This window comes from Bubalus bubalis, chromosome 7 (assembly GCF_019923935.1).
Source record: "Bubalus bubalis isolate 160015118507 breed Murrah chromosome 7, NDDB_SH_1, whole genome shotgun sequence".
NCBI lineage: Eukaryota > Metazoa > Chordata > Mammalia > Artiodactyla > Bovidae > Bubalus > Bubalus bubalis.
In genome coordinates this window covers 47,043,628-47,055,011 of record NC_059163.1, presented here as the reverse complement: position 1 = coordinate 47,055,011, position 11,384 = coordinate 47,043,628, and the positions used below count along the sequence as shown (strand labels likewise).

General features: G+C 42.5%; 1 non-coding gene across 1 annotated transcript; it reads right to left on the bottom strand.

Annotated features, from left to right (window-relative positions):
* Positions 1–5,307: 5,307 nt before the first annotated feature.
* On the bottom strand, positions 5,308–5,380 carry TRNAG-UCC. The gene has a single exon. It is a non-coding gene; the product is annotated as a tRNA-Gly (tRNA).
* Between the last annotated feature and the right edge of the window lie 6,004 nt (positions 5,381–11,384).

Below are 11,384 nucleotides of genomic sequence, written 5' to 3'. Positions count from 1 at the left end.
CCCTGATACCCATTGTCCTTTTCTTTCTTTTTTTTTTTTTTTTTTAATTTTATTTTATTTTTAAACTTTACATAACTGTATTAGATTTGCCAAATATCAAAATGAATCCGCCACAGGTATACATGTGTTCCCCATCCTGAACCCTCCTCCCTCCTCCCTCCCCATTCCATCCCTCTGGGTCGTCCCAGTGCACCAGCCCCAAGCATGCAGTATCATGCATCGAACCTGGACTGGCAACTCGTTTCATACATGATATTTTACATGTTTCAATGCCATTCTCCCAAATCTTCCCACCCTCTCCCATACACTAATGAGACTTTAATTCGCATCTGACCGCGTGACCATTTCTCAGCCTTTGAGGCTACAGTGATGGAGGTGCAACACATTGCATTTTACTTCCACATATGGGGCGCCCCTCCTCCTGGGGGGATTATGTATTTCCTCCCCTCCTGACATCAGGTGTGATCTCCTTTGGGAGGGTTTTATTTAAATACTGGTGATATCAGGCTTGGCCAGGTGACTTGTTTAGCCAATAAACTGTCAGTGGAAATGAAATATGTCACCTTCTGAGCAGAAGTTTTCAAAACCATCATGAAGTTCTACCGTCTCTTTTTCTTCTGCTCTATCCTTAGCAATGCTTCGGAAAGGGACTGGGGCCAGGAACGAAGAGCAAAAGCTGATGTGTACATGTGATATGAATGAGAAATAAACCCACATTAAAGCCACTTGGATTTTGGAGTTGCTGGTTACTATAGCGCAATTTAGCCTTAGGTGAGTGATACCGAAGTTAATGCCCAGAAATAAACCGCTGCTATCACAACAAATAAACGAATACAACAACCTCAGATTAGCAGTATATAGTACTGGCTTTCAGAATGTGAAGCGGGTGCCTAGGAAATGTTAGTGGAGGCTAACATATATAGAAAGATGATAATCCATGTTACAGAGTGGCCAAATATTGACCAAAACTTGCCTATGCTAACTTGAAAGGCAAACTATGGATGGAGGTTCGTAACATTGTACAGGAGGTGGTGATCAAAACCATCCCCAATAAAGAAATGCAAAAAGGCAAAATAGTTGTCAGAGGAGGCCTTACAAATAGCTGAGAAAAGAAGAGAAGTGAAAGGCAAAGGAGAAAAGGAAAGATATGTCCATTTGAATGCAGAGTTCCAGAGAACAGGGGGAGAGATAAGAAAGCTTTTTTAAGGAACAATGCAAAGACACAGGAAAACAAAAGAATGGGAAAGACTAGAGATCTGTTCAACAAAATTAGAAGCACCAAGGGAATATTTCATGCAAAGATAGGCACAATAAAGGACAGAAATGGTATGGACCTAACAGAAGTGAAAAATTAAGAAGAGGTGGCAAGAATACATGGAAGAACTATACAAAAAAGATCTTAATGATCTGGATAACCATGATGGTGTGATCACTCACCTAGAGCCAGACATCCTGTAGTGCAAAGTCAAGTAGGGCTTTGGAAGCATCACATGAACAAAGCTAGTGGAGGTGATGAAATTCCAGCTGAGCTATTTCAAATCTTAAAAGATGATGTTGTGAAAATGCTGCACTCAATATTCTAGCAAATTTGGAAAACTCAGCAGTGGCCACAGGACTGGAAAAGGTCAGCTTCCATTCCAATCCCAAAGAAGGGCAATATCAAAGAATGCTCAAATTACCGCACAATTGCATTCATTCCATATACCAACAATGTCATGCTCAAAATCCTTCAAGCTAGGTTTCAACAGTACATGAACCAAGAACATCCAGACGTACAAGCTGAATTTAGAAAAGGCAGAGGGACCAGAGATCAAATTGCCAACATTGGTTGGATCATAGAAAAAGCTACAAAATTCCAGAAAAACATTTACCTCTGCTTCATTGACTATGCTAAAGTCTTTGACTGTGTGGATCACAACAAATTGCGGATAATTCTTAAAGAGATGGGAATACCAGACCACCTTATCTGTCTCTCGTGAAATTTGTATACAGGTCAAGAAGCAAATAAGAACTGGACATGGAACAACGGGCTGGTTCAAATTGGGTAAGGTGTACCTCAAAGTTGTATATCATCACCTTGCTTATTTAACTTACATGCAGAGTATATCATGAGAAACACTGGGCTGGATGAAGCACAAGTTGGAATCAAGATTGCTGGGAGAAATATCAATAACCTCAGATATGCAGATGACACCACCCTTATGGCAGAAAGCAAAGATTAGCTAAACAGCCTCTTGATGAAAGTGAGAGGAGAGTGAAAAAGCTGACATAAAACTCAACATTCAAAAAACAAAGATCATGGCATCTGGTCCCATCACTTCATGGCAGATAGATGGGGCAACAGTGGAAACAGTGACAGACTTTATTTTCTTGGGCTCCAAAATCACTACAAATGGTGACTGTAGCCATGAAATTGAAAGATGTCAGTTACTTGGAAGAACAGCAGTAACAAACCTAGACAGTGTATTAAAAAGCAGAGACATTGCTTTGCCTACAAAGGTCTATCTAGTCAAAGCTGTGGTTTTTCTAGTAGTCACGTACAGATATGAAAGCTGGCAATAGAAAAGGTTGAGTGCCAAAGAACTGATGCCTTCAAACTGCGGTGCTGGAGAAGACTCTTTAAAGTCCCTTGGACTGCAAGGAGATCCAACCAGTCCATCCTAAATGAAATCAGTCCTGAATATTCATTGAAAGGACTGATGCTGATGCTGAAACTCCAATACTTTGGCTACCCGATGTGAAGAACTGACTCATTTGAAAAGACCCTGATGCTGGGAAAGATGGAAGGCAGGAGGAGAAGGGGACAACAGAGGATGAGACGGTTGGATGGCATCACCAACTCACTGGACATGAGTTTGAGCAAACTCTAGGAGATAGTGAAGGACAGGGAGGCCTGGAGTGCTACACTCCATGGGGTCACAAAGAGTCAGACATGACTGAACAACAGCAACAACAATGAACTTATGATATAAGATGAAGAATGTGGGAAATACAGAATGGGATTTAAAAGTTGCATATTACCACATTGTAACAGCCTGAGATGACTAATGGAGTGATCCATATGACCAAATAAATCAGTGTCACAATAAAGTAAGGAGATGCGACCCTACACTGAATGTGCACAGATCTTCAGATTAGAGGTTTTTAAAACCTCAACTCTATGCTATCAACTCCTTGCTATTTAGTCGCTAAATTGTGTCTGACTCTTTGAGATCCCATGGACTGTAACCCACCAGATTCTTCTGTCCATGGAATTTCCCAGGCAAGAATACTGGAGTGGTTTGCCATTTCCTTCTCCTGAGGATCTTCCCAACCCAGGGATGGAACCCAGGTCTCCTGCTTGTCGGGTGTATTCTTTACTGCTGAGCCACCAGGAAAGACCAGAGACATATCTAAAGCATGCTACCAGAGACATATTTAAAACATAAAGACAATGGAGAGACTGAAAATGTAAAGGAAGAAAAAGAGCAGACCCTTAAAAGCAAAGCAAAGTGGACACAAATATCCAACTCCACATTCTTTATTGCATAGACACAGCTAGACCATTCTCAAACTGGACAAAGTTCACTTAAGAACAAAATAGTGGAATTACAGTTCAAAAATAGCCTCAGAGGTTTTTATGATGGGTTAAATTGTGCCACTCCAAAATTTATGGTCAAGTACCTTGAGATAAGATGAGACTGTATTTGGAGACAGGATCTTTAAAGAAACAATTAAGTTAAAATAGGGAGGGACCCAATCCACACTGAGTAGGGTCCTTACAAGAAGAAGAAATTTGGACACAAAAAGAGGCACCAGGGATGTGTGGGCATGGAGGAAGGACTGTACCAGGGCACAAGGAGAAACAGTCATCTCCAAACCAAGGAGAGAGCTTTCAGAGAGAACCGACACTGCACACACCTGATCTTGAACTTCTAGCCTCCAGAACTTTGAGAAAACCACTTTCTGTTATTAGAGCCACCTTGTCCATGACTTTGTTTGTGGTATCCAGTTTGTGATACTTTGTGACAGCATCCCTAGGATACTTAAGAAAGCCTTAAATAATAGTAGTAATTGCAATAATGTCATACCCTAGATCTTTTCAGGCCATTTCCTTTTGGAGAATTCCAAAGATCAAAAAAGCGGCCATGTGCAACAAGAAGATTGTCTTCTGGCAACTCCCTCCTTACAAAGAGGCTTTTAATAATGGGCCTTGGCACAGAGGTAACCAGCATTGTGCCCTGGGGCGGGTCTCACCATTGTCCTCCTCTGTGGGCAGCCGAAGAGAGCCAAAGATGCAATGCCATCCAAGGGAGTGCCGTCTGGGAGGATGTTTCTAAAGAAAACAGGAGGCTCTGGTTCCTGGACTTGCCATTCTGATCCAGTTTAATCGCTAACATCTATAAGAAAAGAAAGTCCTCTTTCTTTCATATCACATTGGGCTAGAGCCAAATGAGATTCTTCATGCTGATGGTGAGGGGTAATAGCTATATCGTAATCATCATTTTAGAGAACATTTCTCTCCTACCAGCTCTTGCTGAACGTATTTAGATTCTGAGATAACATTAGGGGGTAAGAACATTTGTCCTTTAAAGACTTCAATTTGAGGGCTTCAGCCGCTCACTGGCTTTGTCATTTGTTATTCATATGTGTTCATCAAATTGTTCAAATGTTTTTATTTCCTCCTATCAATGGTTTCATTTAGAAAACACTTCGTATCATCTCCAAGCTAATTATTTAATAAAAAAAGGTTTCTTTCATTTTTTATTTTCTCATCTCTCTTCTTTTGACGTTGAGGTCATGTTTCTCATCTGAAACTCCAATGTGTGCTAACTTTACATTTTTATAAATTCATACATTGCGGGCACTTTGTTTTGGTCCAGTGTTTTCCCCCCAGGAAAGTTGTATTTATAGGCGTCTATAAATGCGAGGCTTTGTTGTGCTGATCTTTTCTTTCTTCTCGCCCCCTCGGGGTGGTGGCTAGAAATCTGCACAATTCTTGTTTTAAAAAAAAGTAAAAAATGAAAGACAATATGATACAGTTGGTCTCTGTTGATTACTTGGTAGTCTGGTGACTGTAGAAATGCTGATCAAAGGCTCTGGACAGTGAAAGCCAAGCTTGTGGGGGAAGAGGCTGAGGGGCAGCACGATTTAGGAAAGTTACAGAGCTTTGCTAGTCTAATCTAATAACTTTTCATACCTTCTTCTTTTTTTTTTTTTTTAGACTTTTTTGATGTGGACCAGTTTTAAAGTCTTTATTGAATTTGTCACAGTATTGCTTCTGTTTTATGTTTTGGTGTTCTGGCCACAAGGCATGTGGGATCTTAGCTCCCAGACCAGGGATCAAACCTGTGCCCCCTGCATTGGAAATGCAGAGTCTTAACCACTGGACCACCAAGGAAGGGCCCTTCTTTTCCTTCTTTCTTTCTTTCCTCTCTGCTCTTTGGTCTTTCTACTGCTCTCTATTTTTCCATATTTTGTTTTTTCCTTTCTTTCTTCTTTCCTTCATACAAGGAAGGAAACTACAAGATTGAACCACAGGCTGGAAATGGCCAAATATCAGCAATTTCACACACTCAGCCTAATACTGGAGAAGGCAATCCCATGGACGGAGGAGCCTGGTGGGCTGCAGTCCATGGGGTTGCTAAGAGTCGGAGACTACTGAGCAACTTCACTTTCTCTTTTCATTTTCATGCATTGGAGAAGGAAATGGCAACTCACTCCTGTATTCTTGCCTGGAGAATCCTAGGGACGGGGGAGCCTGGTGGGCTGCCATCTCTGGGGTCACACAGAGTCGGACACAACTGAAGTGACTTAGCGGCAGCAGCAGCAACCTAATACACAAAAATATTCAAGATTTAAAGCTTCTATACACAAAGAAAAGAGAATAACAGTACAATATTATTTTCAAAAATAGAGATTCTTCCTTATTCAAGAAGGCAAACTGGCTTAGGACTGGCCGTGGGTTTAACCAGGCCTGAATGGAATCCTAGTCCCACAACTTGTTCTTTGCAAGACTTTGATCAAGTGACTTTGCCTCTTTCAGTCTCAGTTGCCTTATCTGTAAATGGGAAACCTGGTACCTATTTTACAGGATTTTTCTGAAAACCGAAAGTAAACATAAAAAGGCATTACACCTTACAGAGTGAGTGGTCTGACACATACACATGTCTAACTTTTTTATGGTACTTTGGTGATGAGAAAAATGCATATTTATTCAAAAGCATTACTGAATACTTGTGGCTTCAAGGCAGAAGTTACAAGCTGATTCTGAAAGAATTGATCACATTGGAAAGAAAATGTATTACTCAGTTCAGTTCAGTTCATTTCAGTTCAGTTCAGTTCAGTTGCTCAGTCGTGTCCGACTCTTTGTGACTCCATGGACTGCAGCATGCCAAGCCTCCCTGTCTATCACCAGCTCCTGCAATTTACTCAACCACATGTCCATTGTGTCGGTGGTGCCATCCAACCATCTCATCCTCTGCCATCCCCTTCTCCTCCTGCCTTCAATCTTTCCCAGCATCAGGGTCTTTTCAAATGAGTCAACTCTTCCCACCAGGTGGCCAAAGTATTGAAGTTTCAGCTTCAACATCAATCCTTCCAAAAAAAAAAAATCAGTCCTTCTAATGAACACCTGGGACTGATTTCCTTTAGGATGGACTGATTGGATTTCCTTGCAGTCCAAGGGACTCGCAAGAGTCTTCTCCAACACCACAGTTCAAAAGCATCAATTCTTCGGCGCTCAACTTTCTTCACAGTCCAACTCTTACATCCATACATGACCACAGGAAAAACCATAGCCTTGACTAGATGGACATTTGCTGGCAAAGTAATGTCTCTGCTTTTTAATATGCTGTCTAGGTTGGTTATAACTTTCCTTCCAAGGAGTCAGCATCTTTTAATTTCATGGCTTCGGTCACCATCTGCAGTGATTTTGGAGCCCCCCAAAATGAAGTCAGCCACTGTTTCCACTGTTTCCCATCTATTTGACATGAAATGATGGGACTGAATGCCATGATCTTCGTTTTCTGAATGTTGAGCTTTAAGCCAACTTTTTCACTCTCCTCTTTCACTTTCATCAAGAGGCTGTTTAGTTCTTCTTAGCTTTCTGCCGTAAGGGTGGTGTCATCTACATATCTGAGGTTATTGATATTTCTCCTGGCAATCTTGATTCCAGCTTGTGCTTCTTCCAGCCCAGCATTTCTCATGATGTACTCTGCATATAAATTAAATAAGCAGAGTGACAATATACAGCCTAAGACCATGAACAAATATTTAACCAAAACAGTTTGTCTCCAAGCATCAATATATGGGGGACCAAGTACCAGCATGTGATTGATTGAACAAGGATGGGTTTCCCCAAGACTTAATTCCTTTTGTGATATATCACATACATGGGGCTGTGGGCAATTATGTGAAATGTATGTGTGTGTGTGTGTGTGTGTGTGTGTGAAGAATATACTGTCAGGAGTCAAAAGTCAGGATATACTGAAAGGTTTTCCCACAGTTTCAGGAAGACCTTGGAAATCTCATTTTCCAACCGGATGAGGCTCCCCCTCACTTCAGTTGTGCAGTGCAGAAGCTCTTTGGGGAATATATTCCGGGGCACTGGGTAGGGCTTTCTGTTTAAATACTGACTTAACTCTGGGACAGTGGCCACCAGGTACTCTGATCATCACACTGCTGACATCTTGTGGGGCTACAGCAAGAATCTCACAGTCCTGAGGGCATGACGGGAAGCCTTGTGGCTCCATTTCAAATACCCAATGAGTCTGGGATGAACAGCCATGAGGGATGAAGGTTGAGTATTTGTCTGATTGCAATGATTATGATAGTTCCTTTACAACTTTGGTTTCAACTGCATGCTATTATGGGCCTTCCCAGGTGGCTCAGTGGGCAAAGAATCCACTTGCAATGCAGAAGAAACAGGAGACGTGGGTTCAATCTTGGGTCTGGAAGATCCCTTGGAGAAGAAAATAGTAACCCACTCCAGTATTTTTGCCTGGAAAATCTCATGGGCAGAGGAGACTGGTGGGCTACAGTCCATGGGATTGCAGAGAGCCAGTCATGACTGTAGAGACTGAACACAAGCGCATGCTAATATATAGCTTGCTGGCCAAGTAATATGCCTTTAAATGTGTTTAATAATTTTTGAATCACCTTTAATTTTTTTACTATGAAGGTATTCACACTCTCCTGTAGGTGTCTGAAGGATTTTGAAATTTGAAAAAGAAATTCATACCCTCAAGGAAGTCGGGAACCCCCGCCCTAGGCTCTGTGACTAAACTCTTCCTGTATCTTGCTCACCCAGTGTCTGAACTGACCTGCCATTCAGGTCTAATGTTTGATCCTGGGGAAACTTTATGAAATATATTCCATCCTGACTGGGGGATAGTTCTCTAGAGCAATGGGCCATGAGTCCCCAACCTCCCTTTGATTTCTCAGTCCAGGTCACCCTCTAAAGGATTCACCACTAACCACCTGGTCCCATTTCCCCTATTTTGATATGGGAACTTGTTTTTGGGGTGTCTTTTGTTTTTTTGCAAAACCAAAATTTAAGCAAAACCAAAATTTAATTATTTATAACATCCAAATTTCTCTCTATGGCTGCCTGGGTGGCTCAGACAGTAAAATTCACCTGGCAATGCAGGCGAAGACCTTGGTTGGATCCCCGGGTTGGGAAGATTCCCCTGGAGAAGGGAATGGCAACCCACTTAAGTATTCTTGCCTAGAGAATCCCATGGACAGAAGAGTCTGGCGGGCTATAGTCCATGGGGTCACAAAGAGTAGGACATGACTGAGCAACTTTCTTTCTCTTATGATAGGGACCTTTTTTTTTAAACGAAGAAAATGATTCGCTTTTAAAATTATGACCCTATCAGAAAACAATGTCACATTCCAGTCTCACAACCAGCAAAAGCTGAGGAGGAAAAATGACTAACCCTGGGGTTCTCCAGCCCCTTCCTCCTATGGCTAGCCCGGCCCAGTACAGAGATAACTCTGGGTTATACAGCATGTTTCACCGGCTTCAAGGAGAGCCTCAAATACCTTCCAGCAAACGCTCCCTGACACGTCCCTGCCTTTACCCCATCACAGGCCCTGCTCTCGAGGCATCCGGATGCCAACATTCTGGAGATGCCTCTTCTCAGCTCCAGCTGGAGAAGGACATAAACACACATGGCCTTCACAGCCCATGCCAGGATCGAAAAATGTTTGGCCACTAGCACTCTCTTATTTGTGGTTATTTCTTGCTTCTAATTTTGCAGCCCGCACCAAATCCTCCTCCAAGAGGATACTGCCTCACAAGCTGACAGCTCTCTGGGTTGGGTGCGGGGAATGTCTAAACTCAGCACACCACCTGCACTCATTCCGAGACTCAATCCAGGTCGTCTAATGAAAAGTGCCCTAAGCAGGGTTTCTCAGAGAAATCCCTGGAACACAACAGAAAAGCCAGTCGGCCCGGCCCAGCACCTCAATTGGCTGCGTTTCCTGCGCCCTCCCTAGCTTTCTTCCTCTTTCCTCTCTGCCTACATGCTTCTTTGTCCTCTTCCTGGTGCCACTGCCACCGTGACCGTCCTTTTGTTGTGGGGGCCCATTGTGTGGGCCAAGTTTTGCCCCGGGGGAGGGCCTCAAGCTGGCTCCGTGGATTCAAAGTGCCGGGGCTGCCGAAGGAAGATTGTCTGACCACAAGCCACCTGGCATCCATCAAAGACAAACAAACATGCTGTGCTTATCACCAAGCTGCCTGGTGTAGCCAAACTGTAAATTAGATCCATAACGGCCTCCTCAGCGGCATCACATGGCCCAGGCACAGACCCTGGTGGCCCTAGGTCTTAACTGCAAATATGGATACTTGAGTGTCGCCCACCTTGGCTTTAGTTGGAGTGTGAACTTTATTTCAAAATATCCTTTAAAGTTGGGATATATGTACACACTCATACACAAGACTGGTAGCACAAAGCCAAGATATAAACAGTGGTTGCCTTTGCCTGCTGACTATAGATCTCTGGGACTTCTTTTCTTTGTATGGTTTTGTATTTTCTGAAGTTTCTCCAATGAGGCCTTAATCATTTTTATAATATTGAAAACATGGACAGATACTTTTAATTTAAAATGTTTGAAAATCAAAACATCCTAACTTATGTGTGGATGAGGAGGTGGAAAGCAAGGTGGGCTTAGTTTAAAAGGAGGGCAAATTCTAAAACAGACTTACAGAGATAGAAAACAAATTCGTGGTGACCAAAGCGGGAGGGAGGGGGAAAAACAGAAGTATGGGATTAACAGATACTGGCTTCTGTATATAGAATAGGTAAGCAACAAGGATATACTGTGTAGCACAGGGAATTATAGCCATTATTTTGCAATAACCTGTAATGGAGTATAATCTGCAAAAATACTGAATTGCTATACTGTACACCTGAAACTAATATAATATTGTAAATTAACTATACTTCAGCTTTAAAAGAAAAAGGCAAATTCTGATTATATCAGAGCCAAGCACCTGGGTGAGTCAGAACCCAGGTACAGCTCCAGCAAACTTCCCCAGCGGAGCCATCTTTCACCTCAGGTCTGGGTCCTGTTACTGCTGATGCACTCAGGGTTCCTGCAGAGACAGTGCTGATCTTCTTGTAGGATTTCAAACCAAGAGGGATGTTGGGGAAGTGCTTTCTCCTACCCACCCCAGCCACACCTCTGCCAACTTTGCCTGAGGGCACAACAATCCTGGAACCCCAGAGTAAAGGCTATGAGGCTTGTCAGTTATTTTTGGATATACCCTTAGGCGCTTCCTACCTTTCCTCAGCGGTCTCACAGAGCTGGAGGTAAGGTAGTTTCTCACCTGGTACAGTGCCTCACTCAAGTTTATGCAACAGAGCACAGATCTAGGTCAAATCTGTATCCATGTGAATAAAACCACCAGATCCCCTTCCATCCATCACTCCCAGGAGTCTTGTCCACACAGTGACAAGAGTTGACTCAAAAGTCTGGTTGTTTGGGGAGTTGTATAGATACAATTCTCATCAGAACATCATTCACTTCTACAGGAAAGTACACCAGCCAGACTGATCATATATTACAAGTATATCTGTGATAATACAATCTGAATCATTCACTTTTAATCTGATTGACTTGGCACTTGACTTGAGACTGAGGATGGCAAAGCTCTCCCAGGACACCCCATCTTTCAATGTATGCAAAGAGACACAGGATCACCATTCTAAACACATGTTCGATCGGAGAGTTAATTTTCTTTTTTCATTTTATGAATTATTTTGGAGAATTTACTCTATCGAATTTGAGAAAGTTAATTTTGAGCTCTGAGAAAGCAGATCCTGCTTTCTTGTCTGCTGCTTTCCAAAACAGTTCTGCCAAAATTCTTCATGCAGATACACTGCCGAAAGATAACA